The sequence below is a fragment of the Sus scrofa genome, chromosome 3, assembly GCF_000003025.6.
Source record: "Sus scrofa isolate TJ Tabasco breed Duroc chromosome 3, Sscrofa11.1, whole genome shotgun sequence".
NCBI lineage: Eukaryota > Metazoa > Chordata > Mammalia > Artiodactyla > Suidae > Sus > Sus scrofa.
Window position 1 is genome coordinate 129,644,865 of NC_010445.4, and position 24,473 is coordinate 129,669,337.

The following is a 24,473-nucleotide window of genomic DNA, read 5'->3' on the forward strand; positions in this document are numbered from 1 at the left end:
TTGCAGAGAGTTCAACACTATTATTCATTTATAAAAAGCGAACCTTAGCTCTCAGGCCAAAAGAACAATTGCAGTTAATTTTCCAAACGAGGAGTGTGGTTCGGCCATCATTTATTGGGTAATGTCTTCACAGACCAGCTGCCGTATCCTGCAGCAATCATTTATTTTGCTGGCAAGAATTTTGAAGCAGGAGCTTTCATTTCAAGAAGTGCGGGGAGGTCAATAGTTGATTCTATTAGATTTTTTTTTTTTTGTCTTTTTAGGGCCACACCCACAGCATATGGAGGTTCCCAGGCTAGGGGTCAAATTGGAGCTACAGCTGCTGGCGTATGGCACAGTCACAGCAACTTGGGATCCGAGCCACATCTGTGACCCACACCACAGCTCAGAGCAACGCCAGATCCTTAACCCACTGAGCAAGACCAGGGCTCAAACCCATGTCCTCATGGATACTAGTCAGATTCATTTCTACTGAGCCATGATGGGAACTCCCAATATTTGATTTTAGAGAATTAAGGTGGTCCAAGGATTTTTCAACACCCTTCTTTCCATATGGACTGTGCTCACGTTCTCACAAAATTCCTTTGAGAAAATACAACCTGATTGTCTAAAGTGCCGTGCAAGTACTTTCTATAACAGCCACTTACTTTGACAGAATACCCATAAACATTTTAGTTTTCTCATGCAGTTTTAAACGGAAATAAAATCACACTTAAAAATGCATTTTGCCAATTTTCCACAATAAGCAGGTATGCTTTTTAAAATCGGAAAAAAGAGAGCATTGTTTTAAAATATCATGTTTGGAATCAGCAAATATGTAGAAGGCGTCAGGGATACGCTGGGCACAGGGTCGAGCACCTACGTGCATTTAATCTAGTTTATTGTAAATTAAAACGCTGAGGTAGTGGCGTTTGCCTGTTTTTTTTTTTTGTTTGTTTGTTTTTTTTTGTCTTTGTGTTTGTTATTTTTTTAATGAAGCTTAAGTAATGTATGCAAACAGTTGCTGTGTGTGGAGCCAGGACTTAAGGCAGCCCTCCCCTCTCAGGACTGCACTCTGCCCCTGATCTCAGAACCCCGTGTGCGTGGGAGTGACGTGGGAGTCTTTTTCTTTTTACCATTTTTAAAATTGAAGTACAGTTGCTTTGCAATGCTGTCTTGGTTTCAAATGCACAGCAAAGTGACTCGGTTATATTTACACACAGACACACATATGTGCTTTTTTTCCTTTTTTGACTCCCCCATGGCATGGGGAGATTCCCAAGCTAGGGATCAAATCCAAGCCGGAGCTGTGACCTAGGCCGCAGCTGCAGCAACACTGGATCCTGAACCCTCTGCACCAGGCCCGAGATGGAACCAGGCCTTCCGCAGAGACAAACCAGTTCATTAACCCGCTGTCACAATGCGGGAACTCCCTTTACAGATATATATATATATATATATTCTCTAACATTATTTTCCTTTATAGGTTATTATAAGATATTGAATACAGTTCCCTGGGCTATGCAGTAGGCTCTCATTGATTATCTATTTTATACACTGCACCGTGTATGTGTTCATCTCAAACTCCTAATTTCCCCTCCTGCCCTCACCTCTGCGATCCCCTTCCGTTACCATAAGTTCGTTTTCTATGTCTATGAGTCTTTCTGTTGTGTAAACAAGTTTGCTTGTATTTTTTTTTTTAGGTTCAACACAGAAGTGATATCACGTGATCTTTGTCTTTGTCTGGTAATCTCTAGATCCATCCATGTTGCTGCAAATGGCATTATTTCACACACACACACACACACACACACACACACACACACACACACACACACATTGTCTTCATCCATTCTTCTATCGGTGGACTTTTAAGATGCTTCCACGACTTGGCTACTGTGAATGGTGCTGCTATGAACATAGGGGTACATTATATTCTTGAATTAGAATTTTTTCTGGATATACGCCCAGGAGTGGGGTTGCTGGATCATATGATAACTTTTTTTTAGTTTTTGAAGAAACCGCCATTCTGTTCTCCAGAGTGGCTGCATCAATTTACATTCCCATTGGCAGTTAGGAGGGTCCCTTTCTGAGCATCATGTTACATCTCAGATTCTGATTCAGTAGACTGGGATCTGAGGCAAAGCCTGAGAATTCGCACATCTACTGAGTTCCCTGGCAGTGCCATGGGCTCAGACCATATTTGATGTAGCAAGGTGCTCCGTACTTTGCTAAAGCAAACTTTTCAGAAATTTAACTGTTCTTAATTCTTATTGTCTGGTTGTAAAGACTCTAGAATATGCTCTGTAATTTCAGGGAGCAATTACAGTACCCATTTTATTCTTTAGGCAACTGAGATTCCTCCTGTGAAAGTGAGTTTTCGAAGTTCCAACAACCAGTAGAAGGTGATTAATGTAGAGTCAAAAACAATTCTTGAATTCCCTAGGTTCAAACTATTTGCTTCAAATTACCTCAGGTCTATCAGGAAAAGCTACTCTGAGGATTAATCAAGATAACGCAAATAAGGAATATACAAGTCCTTGAACTCTTCCTATCACATAGGAAGCGGTTAATAAATGCCAGCACTTATTATCAATGTTGTGATAAAGTAGAAATTATGGACAGATCTGGTGAAATCTCCACTGCCCAAGTTATAGAGGATGATGGAGCTTAACCTGTGTAAAGAATTCAATATTTCATTGACAAATAGCTCTACACAAGTCAATGGTGCAGCATGGCCGACCAGACACAAAAGCATCCCTGGGTTCTAATAAAAGAAGCATGTCACTCTGGACACTGGTCAGGTGCCGAAGCACAAATCGTGGCACATTGACAAAGCTGACACATTAAGCTTATTTTCTATGGCCAAGGGGTTCACCTTATCTTATTTATCTCTCAAATAATATAAGCAAGATTTATTATAACTCTTCCAGTTAGTTGAATTATGAAACTAATAAACACCACAGGGTAAATGCAGTCAGTAAAGACGTGTCTGAGAAAAAGAATGTGTGTATATGCATGACTTGGTCACTTTGCTATACAACAGAAATCAGCACAACATTGTAAGTCAATTATACTTCAATTTAAAAGAGTAAAAAGTACAAAAAAATAAATAAAGTCAAAAAGGAATCTAAACACCCATTTACAGCAAGTATTAATTTAGGTTCATTTGGTCAACAGCATTGACCCTTTCCCACATTAAGGAAGAAATGTAGTAGTTTAGATTATCCAACAATGACTGTTTTCGAAGCAGTGTGTTTTTTCCTGTCACTGAGAATTGGCCAAAAGTCTTCACATTGCAAGGAGACCGTGACGTCAGGTTGGGTGTTGGAAATTAATGCACAAAATATCCTTTTAGGTCTAAGATTCCTAATGCACACTTTCTATTTGAGATAATAGCAAAAGGCAGTTCTTTAGATCCTAAAGTTAACCAGACATACGTGTTTCAAAGGGACGGGGAGATGTTTGGGAAAGTATCTGGAAGGAGCTGAGAGGCTGGCAGTGATTCTGAGAGTGGGAAATACTAAAACATACAGGAAGGGTTTAAATAGTGATTCTCAACAACTCAAGCCCTACGTTTGAATATCTGTTTGTAGGTAATGACTCCATTGTCATTAGTTTTAAAGGAAAACATAAATTAAAACTACTTGGGATAGTACCTCACAGTTGGATAACTTCTGTCAAGTGAGGCATGAGTTAATGATGCTTCTTTCTTGGATATTTCGCTTTATTCTTTCAATTCTTTCTAGGTGTACCAGAGAAGAGAGGGGAATGTTATCTAGCTTTCAATCTCCAAAAATATCGTGGATAAAAATTTCTCTAACCCTTAACAGTTAACAACTAAGCATTTCATTGTAGAGATCTTTGTGTTTATTTTTGTCATTTTTGAATGAATATTTGTCATGTGCCTAAATTCCTTATTTAAATTAAAAAAAAAAACCTGGAAATAAATGTCATTTACCCCTACATTTCATGTTTATTAGTACTAAGCAGCTGTAATAAGAACGTGCACTAAAAATGTCCCCCTCCTAATAGTTGTGAAGTCAATGTCTTGAATTATATCCAAAGGCTTTTTAAGTAATATAAATCTATTTAGTATTCAGTGTTGTTTTCTTTTTTTTTTATAAGGATAAAATAAGTAACTATTTAAATCCACACAGTAGAATACCTTCTACATGCGCAATAAGCAATTCTCTCAAATTTATAGCTCTACCCAAGCAAACACTAAATTTAATCCTCTGTAATATGGTGAAATACAGACCTTTGGATCTGACTCAATCCGATGGCTTTTGAAAACTGAACATTCAAAAATAAATTATGGGTAAAACATGATTTTCACCTTGCTTTATAGAATCATAAAAAGGGCCAAGAGCTTTTGTTTGGCTTTCTGGAGTTCCAATTTTTTTTTTTTTTTTTTTTTTAGCACTGGATTAAACATTGTAGGATTTACCATACAGGTCTTTCAGGAAGATGCTTGCTTTTTGACAATTCTTTTTATTTTTTTCTTCTTTTCTTTCTAGGGCTGCACCTACAGCATATGGAAGTCCCCAGGCTGGGGGTCAAATTGGAGCTGCAGCTGCAGCCACAGCCACAGCAACCCTGGATCTGAGCCAAATCTGCAATGTATGCTGCAGCTTGCAGCAACACAAGATCCTTAACCCGTTAAATGAGGCCAGGGAACGAACCTGCAATCTCACGGACACTATGGTGTGTTCTTAACCTGCTGACCCACAATAGGAAATCCACTTTTTGACAATTCTGCAAGGGTCTCCTTTGTCCATTTCACACATGTGACTTCCTTTGACTAGTTCACAATCGTCTGTTGATGACTCTGCCTTTATAACGTGCATCCTAAGTGCATAGCTGAGCCTGTGTAAGATGTGAAATTTATAGTTACAAAGCCAGCTATTGCAACTCCATGGACTGGAAGCATGCAAGTCAGAGGTCAGCGGTGGTAAGTTACCGGACCATCTCTCCCCCTTCCCCCTTCCCTGTGCCCTCCAGCTCCGCTCACCCCTTCTTCCAGTCGCTCCCTTTCACTCCGGCCCCTCTTCCTTGCACATAACAATGTTTCATTCCCACCTGGGTCCGAGGGCTGTCTCCAGGAATCCCAGAAACAGGCTTCCTTAACCGCTTGGCCTCGCCTCTGGAGGCGTCCTGCATCTCCTCCTAGGGAGTCCGTGGCGCCCGCGAACTTATTGCGTAGGACAGGCTGACATCTCGGGATTCTAGACTCCCTACTGGTCTGTGAGCAGCTGGGGGACAGGTGCAGGGCTAATCCATGCCCCCGGGGACTGCTAGCCAAACAGTTTGAGGTTTTGTTTTGAAACAAAAAGAATTAGAAACCTTCTGGCCATGTTTCCTCATTTGTAAAGTTATCAGTTTGGCTACTCTTCCACTAGGACGTTATAAGGATGATATAGGTGACCTTTTTTGAGATGTCCTTTCCAAATTCCTTTAATAATGGTCTTGATGTCTTCACACGTTCTTTGATGTGAACTGGAGCCGTCTCTTTTAATGTCTTGTTGGTCATAATTCACGATTCTTTAAAAACTGAAATAAATTTAACACGTTTTTAAGCGTCGTTTAGTCAGTCGTGACTATATATGGGGCTTTTTTCTGTCTGAAAAAATGGATATATGTATATTAGATATTATATACGTTATATATATTAATTAATTCACCTACTGTATCTGTACTAGGCGCCAAGAAGTACGTGACAAGCCTGTGGGCCTAGAGGTTCCTGTAGAAGGAAGTTGGAGCACCCAGATGAGCACGTTCTCCCCAAATTCTGACCGTGCTTGATCCCGTTTCTATAATTATTCAAGCATACACTGCACGTCGTCCCTTGTGCCAAGGCCTGGTTTCTTTTACTTCATTTTTCTTTTTTTTTTTTTTCTTTTTTTTCCGGCTGCACCCATGGCATGTGGAAGTTCCCAGGCTAGGGGTGGCATCAGAGCTGTTGCTGCCGGCCTACACCACAGTCACAGCAATGCAGGATACAAGCCCTGTCTGCAACCTACACCACAGCTCATGGCAACACCAGATCCTTAACCCGCTGAGCGAGGTCAGGGATTGAACCCACATCTTCATGGATACTACCTGGGTTCATTACCACGGAGCCATGAGGGGACCTCGTAGGCCTGGTTTCTATTCAATGAATCAATAAGGTTTGGTGAAAACAAAATCCTTTTACTTAACAACAATGACGGAGTACAATTTTGACTATTCACATGGTGTGTTTTTGGAACTGCTCTTTGTAAAGGAGATCGATATAGTGAAATTAGTTGAAGTGTGTGTGTGAACATGTGTATGTGTATGTGTGTATAAAATAAGGAAGAACTTCCTACAAGGAAAGCTGTATCTTTTGCTGATACCATCATGACACATTTTGCAACAAATGTTAGAAACCATGTATTTTTTCTTGCAAGTTATCCCTTGTTCTTATAAAGAAAAGGACCACGTGGATTTGCAGGGCTTCAAGCAGAAAATGAATCAATTTTGAAGATACTTGAAAAACATAAACTGAAAGATAAATGTGGCCGAGTAGGTTAAGCATCTGACTGCAGCAGCTCGGTCCCGGCGGACAGCAGGTTTGATCCCCAGCCAGTGAGGTGGATTAAATAAGCAGTGTTCCCACAACCATGGCTCAGATTCAATCTCTGGCCTGTGGGTGCAGCCATTAAAAAAAAAAAAATTGTGAACGTGACACTATATGCAAGCAGAGGAAAAACTCCAAATGAGTTCCAAGATCATCTGGCCTCTGGAATTTGTTTTTGCTTGGTTTGGGTAGAAGGGCTCCTTTAAAAAGAAAGATTGAGATATGATTTGCATAATTTACATAGTGCACACATTTTGAGTGTATAGTTTGATGAGTTTTGACAAATGCATACATGTGCATTCACGATCACTCCCAAAAAGTTAGAAAACATTTCCATCACTCGGGAAGTTCCTTCTTGCTCTTTTGCAGTCAGCCTCCCCCTTCCTTATAAAACCAGTGATGCCGTTTCTACCACTGTCAGGATGGCAATAGGTTGATTTTGCCTGTTTTAGAAATCCATGTTAATGGAATCATAATATATGTACACTCATTTATGACTTCTTTCACTCGCTATGTTTTAGAGATACATCTATGTTACAGCAAATATCTATTGTTTTTTTTTCTTTTTGCATTAATGAGTTGTTTAACTAAACCACAGATTGTCTATTAACCTGTTGGTGGATTGGTTTATTTCAGTTTTTCAATTATTATGAATAAGGCTGGTATGAGTGCATGTGTACCAGCCTTTTGGTAAACATGTGTTTTCCATTATCACAGGTAAGTGCTTAGTAGAGGAATTTGGGGTTATATGTAAGAAGGCAGAGAGAATTTTTAAGACAGCCCCCAGACTTCCCTGCCTCATGGTGTACACACCCTTGTAATCTCTTTCTCTGAGTCGGGGCAGGACCTTGGAATGATGGACATCATTCTGTGATGAGGTTGCTGAGTTGCAGGGATTTTCAGCTGTGATTAAAACTCCTTATCCCTTGGCTTTAAATTATTTAACAGGAAGATTTCCTGGGTGGGGCTAATCTAACCTGGTGTGTCTTTAAAAGAGGCTCCAGAGTGAGAGGCTGACCTGCTGGTGCAAAGGACAAGCCGCTCTGAGCTCTACTGTGGCAAGAAAATTCATTCCTTGCAACAACTACATGACCTTGGAAGTGGACCCTAAGCCTCAGCCGAGACCTCAGCCTCAGGTGACACCTTGATTGAAGCCTTGTGGGCAGCGGACCCAAGCTAAGCATTGCCGGGACTCCCAGTCCAAGGAAATTGTGCAATAGTAAGTGTGGGTAGTTGTAAGCTGCTAAATGTGTGGTAATCCAATACAGAGAAATGAAGAACCAACAAAACCAGAACATAAACTAACACAGTAAGTGTAGGCATAATCTTGCAAAGATCATCCTGCCTTTTCCAAATACAGTTGGCCATTTTTTTTTTTTTTGTCTTGTTGCCATTTTCTAGGGCCGCTCCCGTGGCATATGGGGGTTCCCAGGCTAGGAGTCCAATCGGAGCTATAGCTGCCAGCCTACACCAGAGCCACAGCAACGTGGGATCTGAGCTGCGTCTGCAACCTACACCACAGCTCACGGCAATGTCAGATCCTTAACACACTGAGCAAGACCAGAGATCGAACCTGCAACCTCATGGTTTCTAGTCGGACTCATTAACCACTGAGCCAGGACGGGAAATCCCAGCAGTTGGCCATTTTGCATTTCCAAGTTTGGTGTATCAGACTGCAAGATTTTTCCATCTGCTCAACAGCACTAGATACGTACATCTTTTCATTTTGTCTCTTCAAGTGAGTGTGTCCTAGTGTGGCATTGTGGTTCTAGTTTGCATTTCCCTTATAAGTAATAAATAGAATAGTCTTTCACAGGTTCCAGGGACATTGCTATATTTTCTTTCATGAAGTGGCTTTTTAACTCTTATGCACATTTATATCAACACTTTTCCCCTTAGTATTGAGTAGTATAAATTACAGTAGTAAGCTAGATAAGAATAATTTTTCCAGTTATATAGATTGAGAATATTTTCTCCCAGTCATTGGCTTGTCTTTTTATTTTCTTAACAGTGACTTTTTAAGTGCAGAAATTTTCATCTTTGAGGAAGATAAATTTATATATTTCAATGGTCTATGCTTTTTTGTTCCTAAGACTTCTTTGCCTACTTCAAATTTGCAGAAATTTTCTTCTGTGACTTCTATTAGAATCATTTTAATTTTAGATTCCCCAGTTTAGGTCCATGATAAAGTCATAGAACTTACTTTTCATATATTTACCATAATTTTTATAATGTATAAATAAGTTAGTGTAAGTCTTCCAAAATTTCCAATTCTCAAGATAGCTTGGATATACTGCAGATTTTGAATTTCCATATTATTTTTAAAACATCCCAATAATTACTTCAAAAAAATACTGTAGGGAATTTTATTAGATAAAATAAAATTCTCTAGATAATTTGGAGACAATAGATAGCTTAAAAGCTTTTAATGTTTTATTTTATGAACATAGACTATCTCTTTATATAGTTAGACTTTCTCTGTCTTCTCTCAATGATATTTTGTAGTCATTTTTTGTACAGGTCTTAAACATCTTTCATAAAATATATTCCTGTGTATTACTGAGGCTATTGTAAATGGTGTTTTATGCTAAATTTTCCACTTGAGTTTTGGCCACTGGCTGTTATCTTATAACCTTGATAAATTCATTATTTGTCCTAGCAAATACCTTAGAATGCTCTCCATAGAGAATCATGCCACCTGTGAAATGATGACCCCTTCATTTCTTTTTCTTGCATTATTACAATAGCTGTGCCTACAACACAATATTGAATGAAAACAGTGAGACTTAATACCTAAACTTTGTTCCCAATCTCTGGTGGACTATTTCTGGTGTTTTATTAATGAATATGATACTACCTGTGGTTTTATAGATGCCTTTTTTCAATTGGATGGAGTTTTCTTCTCTTCATAACTTGGTTTTGTTTGTTTGTTTGTATGTTTTAGTTATTATTTCCCCAATATAATTTTTTTCTATGTACAGCATGGTGACCAACGGGACCTAATCAAACTGACAAGCTTTTGCACAGCAAAGGAAAACAAAAAGACAACTTACAGAATGGGAGAAAATAATTTCAAATGTTGCTACTGACAAGGGCTTAATCTCTAAAATATACCAGCAACTTATACAGCTCAACAGCAAAAAAGCCAACAATTCAATTGAAAAATGGGCAAAAGACCCGAATAGACATTTCATATATTTTGTTGATAAATTTTTTCACGAATAAATAGACTCTAGACTTGTAATGCTGAATACAGATACATTAGTGGTAGATTTTCACAATTAAATGAGGTCAGAAATTATATTTCTTTGTTCATTTCAGTCCCTTTGGCCAAGCTTGTGATTTGTAAAGAAAACGAGAAAAATACCAGTGCTTACAAGTGCAGATGGGATGTTTTGCAGCCTCAGGTCACCCAGAAGGCATTGTACAAATTAATATTTCATATATTTTTCACACTATAATTACATTAATTAAAATCTCCATATAACTTTATACAAAGAGGGCTGGTTCTCCGTTACACATTATAAGGCCTGTAGATAAGGAGATACACTTGTCAGACAGGACTACTCCATGAGCCTATTGCCTGGAAGACTTCATAAAGAGATCACCAGGTGGAAGTTCTTCACCTATAAGCGAATGTATTGATGTCAGCCGATTCTTAAAATAGAAAATTGAGTCTACATTCTTTAATTTGGTTTATTTCCGAAAATGGTTGTCTTAGATTCTTCAGGGTTCAGAGACTACATGAGTTTACACCATTCCAGGGTGATCCCAACCTGGCAGAAGCAGTGCCATCAGGGGCACGGTGCCTGAGGAGGACACACTGGGACAGCAATGTCTGCCTCAGTGCCGACCTACAAAGCTTTCTCTTGGGCATGGACCACTTTTGCTCACTAACAAAATTAGAACTGGGTGTATTTTATCCTCAATTCTGAGAAATCCCAAGAAGAAGAACTGGAGACAACTGGTCTAACCAATCGTCCATCACCAGTTGCCTGGACAACTGGAAGACAGACAAACAAAGAGCACAATGGAGTCTCCACTCGAAGACGCTGGGGCTTGTGGAAGGGATGCAGAGGCAACTTTACCATAGGAATGTTGGCAAAACATTCTGCAGCTTTGTTCATTCCAACCCAGGTCTGCATGCACGAGGGCCGTCCAACATGGCAGGCACTGCAGGTGAATTAGGACAGACTCAGACCATGAACTACTCTCTCTGTTACCCCAGGCAGGTTACCTAACCCCTCTGTGCATAAAAGAGAGATGATAATGTATTTCCAAGGATGTAATGTTAAATATTGAATATGCAATAGGTACTCACATATCAAATGAAAATTAAATATATTAAATGTAAATAAAATATTAGCTGTTAGAACTATTTACATTATCGCCCTTAGTCATTTAGTCCTAACAACTCAGTGATCACCATATTATTAGGAGATTTATTTTTCTAATGAGGAAATTAGGCAGCTTATTTGGAATCACGAGGGTTATGAGGAGGGTAGAGCCAGAATTTCTGCTCTCAGATTCTTTCTACCACAACCTGCTGGGGAGGTGAGAAAGAGTGAAGTCAGGAAAGGAGGCGGAGGATGACGAGCAGATAGCCAGCACTGCTTGCACCAGGGGTCAGTTACACTCGGGGCCCTTTGGAACACGCAGACTAGCAGGCCAGGTTTGAGTCCTGAAGTCCTTGAAGTCACTGGACCCACCCTGACAGAGAACATCTTGAAATGCAGCCAGAAACTCTGGCTTTCTGATCGTGTGCCTTTAAGAAATCATCCAGCATGTTCGAGTGAGGTAGTCCTTAATTTCGCACTTGTGAGACTGGCACAAAGCTCTCTCCCATCAGGCCCTGGCTGCCTTCCTACACCCCCAAGTCACAGAAATGTAATGTTTGAGGGAAGCGTTGCATTTAAGATGTGGGTGAGCCAGTGAGTGTCACAGGAATCGCTATTCCGAGAGGCTGATCCCAAATGCAGCCTGGAATGTGGCCACAGAAGGGACGGTCCTGGGCCTCTCCCTCTGACAGCTGTCCAGGGCTGTGCAGAAGAATGTGTGACGTGTGCGGCAGCGGGCGCTGGCGTGCCCTATGGCTCACTTTTTAGCAGATCTAAGGAAAAGCAACTGTCAAGGACGATGAATAAAACTCTAGAGTCAGTGGGCCAGACTGATGGAAATATCTTAAAACCCTGCCCCTCGAAACGTGTATCTTCCATTCGGATGGCATGGCAATGACTTGAGCGGTGATCGAGTGTTTCTGCCTGATTGACCTCTAGGGAGCCTGCGGTCCAGCCTTCTCATGGTCAAGATGAGGACATGGTCTCTGAATGTGAGAATAATGTGCCTGAGATTAGAAGTCACAGAAGCAAAGGTGACTTTACAAGCCAGAAATCCAAATCCGCTGAGGTCACGTTGCTTTGCTTTGTTTACACTGTTGCAGGAAATCTGAAACCATTCACGTTACTAACATGTGTGAATAGGTAGGCGGAGAAACAAACAGATTGTCCAACTGTTCCCTAGATAAAGTGAAAGATGGTGAGTATGAATAAGAAGAGCCCTCACTGGGCTTCAGTGAGGAAGAAAGACAGTCCATCCTGTGTTAAGAATTGTCCAGGAGTCCCTGCTGTGGCTCAGTTGGTAAAGAACCCAACTAGCATCCATGAGGATGTGGGTCAGCCATCTCCGGCCTCGTTCAGTGGGTTAAAGACCCAGCAGGCTGCTGTCTTTTCAGGGACAGCTCAGATTCCAAGTTGCTGTGACTGTGCTGTAGGCCGGCAGCTGTAGCTCCTATCTGACCCCTAGCCTGGGAACCTCCATATGCCATAAGAAGGAAAAAAAAAAAAAAAAAAAAAAAAAACTGTTCAGGCTCTAGGCTTCACTTTTCTTAAACTGGACAAACCACTAAATTTGGTTTGTCCTCTCCAGGCTAAATTTTCCATCTATAAAATGCAAGGAAGCAGAGGGAGTCATAGCTAGACAATCTCTAACTTACCCTCCACGTTTAAAAATCCTCGCCTCTCTAATGGGATGACAGAATACAGAAGAAATAAAGAACAGAAGAAGAGAGAATGTGCAAAGGAGAGAGAGAAGCAGAGAGACCCTTGTCATCAGCAGCCACCCAAGGTCATGTGTCCTTCTTTCTCTGAAAGCCTCGAGGCCCTCCAGTGGCATCCCAGAGGCAGCCATGCCCGGGGATTTTCCAGGGATCATGAGCCATTAAAGGATGCATAGTTTTCCACTCCAGGCAGGCAGCTTCGAGGGTAATTCCGGAAGGACTGGGGTGACACTTATGCAAGAATGCAGCTGCACCCTTCCTAGAAGGAAGTGTTGGGGCCTGAGCAGCAGCTGCGCCCTGGGCCCATCCTTTGAGTCTCTCCACATAGTCCCATGGCCTTGGGACCTATCGGGCATTCCTGGGTGCGGGCACAGATGCCTCTGACTGTGACTCAGCACGAGGTCTCGGGAATGAGTGCCACAGTTCCTTTATTTACTTTACCTTGGGCTGGACGAGAAGCTTCCATCGCAAGACGAGGCGGATGCTGATTATCCCCTTGGGTCCCCAGCAGAGTCAAGAATAGAAAGCTCCCAGGTCAGCTCTGCCTGCCATCACTGCAGCTGCAGATGTTGTCACCTCCTCTCCTACCGCCTGGCCAGGCAAGAATACGGGAGGGTTCCCTGACCCCTGGAAGACCTGGCCCTGCCCAGTGTCCACACGTACCCACCATCTGGCAAGGCCGTGAGTCACCTCTGTGGCTTTGGGACCTTCAGGAAAAACTGTTCTCATGGTCCAAGTCCTACCTCATCTATCCCATGCTGGTCAACCAAAGCGACCCACCTCCCTGTGCAGACAAAGAGCTGGCCAGCTCCACCCTCCCCAGAGGTGAGCAAGGTTGATGCCCTTGGGGTCACATCTCTAGCCTTCTGAGCTGGATGCATCGGACCAACTGCCAACTAGTACCTGCCAAGAATTCAGTTACAGCCCAACCTTGTGTCTCAGGGCAAGGTGGGTGAGGGATTTCAAGACGCAGCCTTACAGCGTCGATTCTTCGTGACTTCTCTGCGGAGAACATCACACCGCCCCGAACCTCACTGCCACAGAAAGATCTGGATCACTGTTCTGATGGCTGAACCTGACTGCCAGCGTCTAGAACGTGGAAAAACACAGCTATCTGGTGCTTAGTTTCCTCCTTTATAAGTCAAAAGAAACTCTAACTAGATGATTCCAAGGAGCCTTTTATCAAATCCTATGATTCAATGAAATCAATGCATGTAGTGTGCGGTTATAAAAGATGGAGGGACAGTCAGTTTTCTTAAAGGAGAGAATGTTCTGAGGATGATTGTGCTCTGGATCCTAAACTGACCGTGTCTGGAGCTGACAGTGGCTTTCGTTAAGGCTTTCAGAAGATGCAAAAAACTTGTCTTTGAATCCGGGGTCACAATTTTTGAGTGGTGACATTTCTGCTGTGTTTCTATGTGAGGGACTAATAAAAGATTTGGAAAAGTGTCCATGGTGAGGAAGTCGTATCTGAAGAAATGTTCTCGGAATTGTCTGTGCTGAGCAGATTGCAAAGGAGATAATGGCCTGACTGATATTCCAGGCTTGGCGCTGTAGGATGGCCCCATCTGTTGTCAAGGCCACTGACCTGGAGGCCTCACGAAGGGGTCACAGCTGGAGGTGAAGGAAAGGAAACTTCATGAAGCCTGATGCCCAGGAGCAAGAGGAGCAGCTGAGCATTTGGGGAAACTGGTTAGATGACAAACCTTAATTAAAAATGACTCCTTTATGTAGAAAGATGTGTGTGTGTGAGCCTTGCACACTGGGTTGGTCACTCCAGCGGCTGTCTGACTCTGGTCGGCTCGCGCCCCTGTCTAGACCATCAGGTCTTTGTGGGTAAGGGGAGGGTCAGGTGCACCTGGGCTCCGCCTTCTGCTCTTCTCGGGCTGGTCCAGGGTCTGCAGACTTTCCACAGGCACTTCAGGAGGCACCCACCCCACTGCCCCCCAGGATGCTCAGTGCCGCTGGACCAAGGGGAGGGGCTGAGCGGCAGCAGGAAGAACACATGCCTGTGGGATTCCACCCATCTCCATGCCCAGTGTTGCCTACACAGGCCCCGTGAGCATCACCAGGGGGGACAACTGCAGCTGCCACCCTGCTGGAGGCCCAGTGGTGACAGCACCTGCCCAGGACCAGGCGAATGGCCTCACTGCCTCTTCAAAGGGAGTCTCTCTTCCCAACCCCACACTTTGCAGGGGGGAAGATAGAAAGCACATTACAAGGCATCCCCACTGGGCCTCAGAAGTAATAAACCAGGCTAGTATCCATGAGGATGCAGGTTCCATCCCTGGCCTCACTCAGTGGGTTAAAGGAGCCCGCGCTGTCATGAGCTGTGATGCAAGTTGCAGATATAGCTCAGATCCTGTGTTGCTGTGGCTGTGGTGTAGGCCAGCAGCTGCAGCTCTTATTTGACCCCTGGCCTGGGAACTTCCAAATGTTGCAGATGAGGCCCTAAAAAGACAAAAAGAAAGAAACAGAGGAAGGAAGGAGGAAGGAGAGCAAGCACATTACAGCGTTGGGCTCACACTGGGTGTGCTCGAGGGCCTTTCTGGGGCCGGGGGACTTGGCCCAGTCATGGTGAGCTGCCAATACCATCTTTGTCCTCAGACGCGTGTACAATGCTCAGTGGGCAGTCAGACCACTTTAGAAAATATGAGCAATGACGGAGAAATGAGCGATGGAAGACGCATGGAGAACCATGAAGCTGAATGCCTTCTTCCTCATTTTCTCCCACTGCCGATGCTCGTGAATCTGCCCAAACATGGTGACCTGATGGATAAACTTCCTGAGCATTGGAAGCAAGAATCTTCCAGGTTGTGGTCCTGCCCCCATCCCTTCTCTCTGCTGCTGGCCTCACTGTCTTCTGCACCACAGTGAAGCGTTCCTCCTGTTTCGCGTTGGCTGGGCTCCTTCACGCCTCCGTGGCTTTGTGTTACTGGCCCAGGACAAGCCCCACAGGGAGGCGAGGCTGGCGTGTCTCCAACGTCTTCCTTGCCTCTGCCAGCTTCCGCTGGTTCCCAGAGTTCCTCGGAGCCCGCTGACCTGAGCTGCATCACTCAGGCGGCATGGCCCCCTTTTCCCACTGGGTCTTCTCAGGTCTTCCCTCTGACAGTGTCTGTCTCTGGGTCCCCATTTTCCCTTCTTATAAGAGCACCACAGATCCTGATTAAAATTTACCCCAGCAACTTCGTTTCAACTTGACTACCTCTGTCGAGATCCCGTTTCCAGATGAGGTCACCTTCTGAGGTCCTGGGGGTTAGGAGGATAGCGTCTTTCTGAGGGGACGTCATTCCATCTAGAACACAACTGCTCATGTGCTTTACATAAATGATGCCCTTCACGTACACTTTACGCTTTGATGCTGCGACGTCCAGGTGGCTGATCCCCATACACAGGAGGAAACCCGCCCTCTACAAGGTCAACCGTTCCGTGAGCTGAAGTCTTAGAGGAGGATGGAGGAGGAAGGCGGTCCTTCTGATCTGAGTGCACATATTCTGCCCGTTACCCACACTTCCCGGGACACTCTCACCTTTCCCGGTGCAGCTCACATGCCATCACCTCTTCCACAAACTGCGCTTGGAGTTCTATAATTAACAGCTAACGTAGCTAGGTTCCCAAACGTTTCCCCCGCTATCCCATCTACCAAATATTTGCCTCAATTTCTCGCTTCAAGAATGATCTACCAGAGTTCCCGCTGTGACACAGTGGGTTCGAAAATCTCACCACAGAGGCTGCCGTGGCTGCAGAGGTGCAGGTTCGATCCCCGACTGGGTGCAGTGGATTAAGGATCCGGTATTGCCGCAGTTATGGCATAGGTTGCAGCTGCAGCTTGAATTCTGTCTTGGCCCGGGAACTTCCAGATGCTATGGGTGCAGCTGTAAGGGGGAAAAAAAGAATGATCTACCTTAGATCAGAACCCAATCGTCATTCACTTCTACATGTGCCAGAGTCCAGGATGTTGAAATTGGCATGCATTTGCATAACGTGCTTGTTATAGAAAAGAAACTGCCTTTATTATCTTAAACAAAGTTCAATAAAGTATGCATTTCCCAAGGTGGAACAGCATGTTATTTCTGTAATCAGCTTGATTTCTTCCTGTTGCTGCCATGGAAACGTAATACTTTTGAAGAGACAAAGTGCAGTGTATATATGAAGGAAATAGTGGAATCTCATCCATACTCTTCCTTGGACTCTTCGAATAATGGATTCCAGCCCGCACACAAAAGTAGGAACCGAATCTATGTTTACATGTCACGGCTCCGGGACAACACTATTCAAAGCCAGCCCGTATGACTTTCTGCAAGGAAGAAATATTCTTACGCCTAGAAGGAAATATTCACCCAACGAACGTGCACGTGTCGTGTACTGTGTGCAGACAGTACGTATGTTGGGATGGATGATGGTTAGTCATGGTTTCAATCGTCAAGGTGTGATGCCAAGGGGGTGAGGCCGGGGGAGAGCTCGACAGGTACAAACTGTGCCCTAGGCACTATCCGGTGAAGTGGAGTGAGAAGCACCAAACGCTCACTACTGTGGTGGAGCTGGGGGGAAGGTGAGCAAGGTCTCGAGCCAGAAGAGAGGCTGATTGAATCTTAAGGACCCGGACCTTGGGATGAGCAGGACACATCCCACTGAAACACCCTCACTAGATGTCGCAGAAATCCAGGAGCATTTTCAACCACTGCTGGTCCTTCTTGGACTGGAATCAGCTGTGTGAGCAGAACATAGGACATGTCCACCCCAGAAACCCCATAGGTCATCTCAGGACACAAGCAGTTGTGACAGTTCAAATGGAGATCTAGATTCAGAACTGCATCTGTTTTCCGTGTGGTCAGACTTAGGGAATACACACTCTATGAAGAGAAGGCCTGGGGCTTGCTGGTCAATGTCCAACTGGATGAAGCTCAAGAACGTCGTAATAGTTCATGTCTCCTGGCATTAAGTAATCTTGTTATACGACCCTAAAGGCTAAAGGTGGAATGACACCAGAACTTTGGACAATAGCCTGTGTTCTCTGCAATATTAGGATTGGGCTCAACGACCCATAAAACGAAGCCACTTTGTTCTTAGATCTGGAAAAGCTGGCATCCGTTGACAAGGCTGGGTATGGGGAGAGGGTTAGGACCAACAAACGTTCTTTAAGATCATCTTACGGCCACATGAAATTACTTTATTGTCCCCCAAACTTCACAGCCCAAGAGGATGAAGTCGTGCTCTCAGGAACAGGAGGATGTGGGTCTGGTAGTCTGCAGAAATGGGCTTGAAATTCTTTGTGAAACCCGAAAAAAGATAATCAGTTAAACTTGAAGAGACAGACAGGATCTTACCATGGCCCCCCTGGTTTTCTCTTCTATGGCGTAAGCTCCCGACACCTTCTTCCACCCGAGGGAACCTGCCACATCCTGGGCGGAGGTCGCTTCCACTTTGATGAGAACTTCTTTTGTAGGAAAGCTAAGCAAGAGAAGAGGAGTGTCTGGCTAAGCAAGGGAGAAGAGGCCGAGACCTAGAGATTGAGAAACGCTTCCTTCTAGTTTAGACCCAGAGAGTTGAGCTTTTTTGATTGTTCAGTTTTGAGCTTGTGATTTATTCTATTAAGCCATCCGTGGTTTAAATTTTGTTTTTCAGAATGGAATCTTTGAACTTCTGGCTTTCAAATCACCTGGGATAGTGTTAGATAAGCAGGTTCTTGACTTATGTTCTAAGTTGAAATTTTTGGAGAAAGATTCAAAAATCTCCATCTAGGGAGTTCCTGTCATGGCTCAGAGGTAATTAACCTGACTAGTATCCATGAGGACATGGGTTAGATCCCTGCCCTCGTTCAGTGGGTTAAGGATCTGATGTTGCTGTGGCTGTGGTGTAGGCCAGCAAATATAGCTCCAGTTTGACCCCTAGCCTAGGAACTTCCATATGCTGTGGAGATGGCCCTAAAAAGACAAACAAACAACAACAAAAAAACGACGTCTACATATGCTTCGTAGACACCCACAGGTTGAGAGCCTCCTGTGGCCCTTACCTCTGGCCAGGCTGGAGTAGCAGAACCAGTTCCACCCCCTCCTTAAACAATTGGAACACTGGATAAAATACCTACAACAGCTATTGTCAGACATCGAACAAAACAGGCTGTGCAGGACTTTGATTTCTGGGAGGAGGAAGCTGAACAGAGTCAGCACGGCCAGGCCCAGGAGGGAGGCTCCTGGGGCCAGAGCCACTCGCTGTCCCAGGCAGAGTGGCTAAGTTCTCACTGCATGTGCCGCTCAAGGCTGATGGCTGGAGGGGGCAGCACCAGCGTCCCTGCTGTGATCAGCATGGGAGGCCTGGAGCTGGACGGAGCCCTCTGAGATCTTGGAAGAGAAGATGGGAATCTTTCAACTGCAAAGGCAAGTTCAGCTAAGGATTAATACAACTCAGGGAATAGCATCTTTTCCTTGTGCAAACTGTTTTTTCACCTGTAGTCCACTCTCTTCTTTTGTTTGCACTATTTATATTGGAAGAATGGCTGGAAAATAAAATAATTACCCAAATCATTGGTTTCAAAGACAATTTTTAGAGTTCCCATTGTGGCTCAGTGCGTTAAAAGCCCGCTATAATGTCCATGAGGACTCGGGTTCAATCCCTGGCCTTGCTCAGTGGGTTAAGGATATGGCTTTGCCACAAGCTTCAGTGTAGGTTGCAGATGTAGCTTGGATCTGGTATTGCCATGGCTGTGGCGTAGGCCTATAGCTGCAGCTCTGATTGACCCCTTAGCCTGGAAACTTCCATATGCTGCAGGTGCAGCCAAAAAAATAAAGGAAAGATAATTTTTCTCTTTAATTTACTGATTTCTTTGTTGCTGTTGTTGACCAAACTGTCTGTTTTCTGGACAGGAATGTATTCTAAATATATCACCACTAGGGTTACCTTTTTATCTAAGCATTGGACAGAGATGGTTCAGGATAGCTTGGGGAAGAGGCCCATGTCGCATGGAATAGCACAAAGCCCGGGATATAAAGTCACTCTCCTCCACTTTCCCACTCTGTGCCCTAGCCCAGGTCACTTTTTCTATCTAAGCTCTGGTTTACTCTACCAAATGGAAATGCTAACAAATAACTTTACAGAAGGGTTATCAAGTTCAACATGACAACGAGACAGTCGGTGGGGAAAGAGTTTCTCTCTCTAAAGCGCTTCCATGCATGGTGACACCTTGTATTCTCTAATGTGTTGTCCACTCTCATATCTTGTTAAGGTTCAAATGCATTTCTCCAGCCAACCAACCACTCACCTACGTTCCAAGGCTTTCTAAAGCAAAGCCAGTTACTTGACCCTTTCTTTCTGTCTGTGATTACCACATGGAAAGGGCCAGCGGTCTTTCTAGACCCGTCTGCTGAAGGATATCTGCCATGGTTCTCCATAAGTCTCGTCTGGGGATCTGCTCTGTCCTGTGCTGCAGCGGAAGGCCTCTCAAGAATGAACTGCACGTGACTGATTTCCCCAGTGTGCGTGGCATGCGTTTTGTGGTGCTAAGGATGTGTGGTCCGCTCCTACTGAGGTGCACTGAGCCAGAGAACTCTCCAAGGAAACACTGCTGGAAAATACAGACGATTCCCATCTTCCACCGCCAAGTAGATACACACGCAAAGGAATGTCTTAGAGGGAGTGGGTGCTTCTAGTCATCCGAGCGCGGGAAAGCAGAGCTTGTGTTTGCAGATGACTTGAACGGACACACCACAGACTCTGACCAAACCAAGTCCTGGGCGATGATGGCACATGCTTTGAGGTCATCCTGGAAACACTACATGACTCTCGGTCACAAATAAAAGGGAAATAATAAGGCCCCAACCCCCCAAGGCACACCTTGCTAAGAATCTGTGTTCTTCAAGTAGCATAGGGTGAAAAGGTGGGAGCTCCTTTTCCCGGATACCAAGGAGGATCGATTCCCAGGAAAATGGCATCGAACCAAGAAGGCATCTCTGGGGCTTTCCGAAGTCTCAGCAACCGGCTCCACTCCCTCCCCTCAGATACAGAAGCTGAGTCTCGGTGAAATATAAACTAAAACCACATGGGCACACTCCAGTGGCGTCCAGGAAAGACCAAGCTCACGTCTGACCTTCGTAAAACAGAGGACAAAACACCATGGCAGGCCCTCCAGGGCGCTGGGTAAGTGCGGGCTGCTCCACACACAGACCTCACACGCCACTCACCAAACAGAAAACAACAGAACGCTTCACGGTAAAAGCATTAAAATGATTACTTTGAAAGCCTAACTTCAGGCAGTACCGTCAAGCACAGATGCCTAATTTAGTGCAGTTAGGGTTCTAAATCTATATTTGCATAGAAGCCATATGGCAGGACCAAAGCGTGGCCAACTCCCCCTTACCCTCAACACAAGCGCACGCACACACACACACACACACACACAATACACACAAAAACATACATACACATAATATATACACATACACACATGCATGTGCACATACACACACATACACGCATAAATACGCATATACATACATAAGCACATATACACACACAAACATACACCCACCTACACACATGCACACACATACATACACATGTACACACATACATACACACGTATACACACGTGCATACACACATGCACACACATACACACATAGACGCACACACTTATACACACACCCAAACAGACACTTTGACAAATACACACACACAGACATAATTTCTGTTTCACTTCTGACTTAATTCTGACCCTGTGTGTGTGTGAGAGTGAGAGAGAGAGAGAGGGAGTGTGTGGAGAGAGAGAGAGATTTAGTATGTTTTAAATGTCATAAAAGCCAGACTGGATAAAATATTAATAAAAGAGACTTCTTCAAGAAATAGGATCCAAATCATTAGAAACTTCTAAGAAAGTAGATAGATCGATATCCCACTGACTCAGAGAACACTGCTCATTTCCCTGAGGACCTTCCATGAGCTGCCCTTCCCAGAGGGCACACTTCTCCTTGGGGGAGCGGAGGGCGGGGAACGCAGGGCACCTCAGGAAGTGACCTCAGGATGCACAGACCTGCCATGGACCCACATGCTCTGTCATTGCTGAGCTCTGCCTAATTTCTCCACCAGGCTTTGGAAGGAGCTGCCCTTCCAGGGGATCAGGGCATTCGGTGGTGTTTTATGAATCTTAGGCTGAAAGACGGATGGTTACAAAAGCCGACACCTCGTGGAACACGCCCACCCTCCTTGCCTCCCTTTGGACACTGCGCCCTTCAGATTCTCAGTTTATTTACAGGATGCGCTTGTTGTCTTCAAATGACGGTCTAGGAGCCTTCAGCACAATCATCTGTCCTCGTAGCGCGGCTCACAACCCATCCTTAGGCTCTTCCTGTAGCAGTGTGCTTTTCCGGGAAATGCAGCTGGAATGGGTCTAATCACACACAGGGATGCCGGAAGCCAGGCTCGGGGGCAGGCTTGCTGCTTCGGGATACGTAGCAAGGTGGCTTCCTCGGCTGGGCTCCCGCAGGAGTTCTGATGCTTTTACCGTATTAACCACTAAGGTATTCATCACAGCCTCCATTTACCAAGATCTCAGGGAAAAGAGACCTTTATCCATCATTAGAAGCCTTTTCATTTTATTAGCTAATTTTATTTATTTTTTCACTGAACATAGGAACTAGTTCTAGATGTTGGCGAACCGATCACATCACTTTAACGTTTCACCTTCCCGTCCTGGTAATTATCCTATGGACGATGCATGACAAAATCACCTGAGACGTCTTTAACACAGGTGCCCATGAGTTCCCCCTGTGGCTCATGGGTTAAGAACCTGACTAGTATCCATGGGAATGCGGGTTCCATCCCTGGCCTTGCTCAGTGAGTGAAGGATCCTGTGTAGCTGCAAGCTGCGGCATAGGTGGCAGATGAGTCCCGGATTCCCTGTGGCTGTGGCTGTGGCTGTGGCTGTGGCTGTGGCATAGGCTGGCAGCTGCAGCTCTGATTCCACCCCTAGCCTGGGAACGTCCATGTGCTGTGTGTGTGGCCCTAAAAAGAAAAAAAAATTAAAAAAAGAAAACAGATGCCCAGGTGACACTCAAGCCCTGTGCCATGAGGTGGCTTTGTCACGGGGTCCAGGCATCTTTGGTTTTGAAAGCACCGCACCTTGACAATGACTGCCCTACAGGGGGGCACAGACCCCCAGCCTCTGTGCCACGCCATCACCTCTTGCCTTCAGCCGCCAGAACACCGTCTACATCCGCAGCCCTCACGATCCGCTGCTCCAGTCTCCAGGAACTCCTCCGGGGATACTTGTCTGATGACTGTATGTGCCCTGTTCCTGTAAGAATCTCCCCATCTTCTTCCTAGAACTCTCCCACACACTTCTCAAACTGGCTCCGGTCTCTGGGAGATGCCTTTAGCAGACTGTGTCTTACTGCTTATGTGGCACATTCGGAGACCACCAGTTTCTGTTTGCACATCTGTCTGTCCCCGAGTCCTTCAGTCCTTCAGCTCCAAAGTGCTTTGCATAGTGTCACAAAGTCTAGGCAGAAAGCTGCTCTCAAGGAAGCAGAGTCCCTGCGGTCAGAATCAGTGGCTGGAACTTCAGAAGCAAAGCCCACACTGGCAGAGTTTCCCTGTTAGGGCGATGGCGGTGGAGTTCCTGTTGTGGCTCAGCAAGTTAAGAACCTGATATAGTGCCCATGAGGATATAGGTTCGATCCCTGGCCTCACTCAGTGGGTTAAGGATCTGGTGTTGCTATGAGCTGTGGTGTAGGTCACAGATGAGGCTCAGATCTTTTGCAGCTGTGGCATAGACAGGCAGCTACAGCTCTGATTCCACCCCTAGCCTGGGAACTTCCATATGCCATGGGTGCGACCCTAAAAAGAAAAATAAATAAATACATACATACATAAATACATAAATAAATAAATAAAACAGAGTGATCAGGTGCTCGGACTGGTCAGGGTGTCCCCATAGGGCTGTTGGGAGCTGGATGCTCCCCTAAGGGCTGGAGCAGAACGACCTGGGATGTGGGTTCTGGGCTGAAGCTGATAACCAGAGTTCGGTTAAGTTCCATCTCTGAGACTGTCTCTAATAACCACACGCTGCACAGAGAGTCCAGGAGGCTGAGTGTTGAGGGGGAACTCATGCTGGATGCAGGGAGACGGGTCCATGCTCAGGATAAGCTAGGATACCCCTGCCCCCGGGGCAGAGGTCAAACCTCAGGGCAGGGGCCCTTGTAAACCATGTTAACCGTTTGCACCTGGCTCCTGGGAGCAGCAGAAAGCCACTGAGATCTTTGAAGCAGGGGAGCGACAGCCTCAGCATCCAGATTAGGAGGCTCATGGCAACTCTCTAAGAGACCACGGGTTGTTTGAGGATTTATGCGTGAGAAGAGGGGCTGCTGCCCAAAGTCCCTCCTCACCCCCAAGTCACCGCAGTGCCTGACCACATCGAGGTTAAGGACATCTGGAAAATTCTGCTCACTTTGTAAACTGGCCGGCATCTTTGTCATCGTGGACATCCACAACTGCGTCTGACGGCAGGTCCATCCATCCTCGTCCATCAGGGCCGTGGCATGGTCCAGTCCTAACCTCCCAAGGCTCCCCTGCCTCCACAGACCACCTGCTCCAGGCCCCGAAGCTCCCTCACCCCTGCCTGCGCGTCTCTGCTCACAGTTACCCTGCTTGTGTCCCCAGCCCTGCTGCCCGCACAGACCATCTCCAAGGGCAAGACCGAGCACTTGGGCCATCCTTTCTGGAAAACCTCTCACCTAATCCTCGGTGCTCATGGCACTGCATCATGCCCCTTCCCCTCCAGGACCCTCATCGCTAATTCGACACAACCTCTCAATCAGGACCAGGTTGCAGAAGGAATGCCAGAGA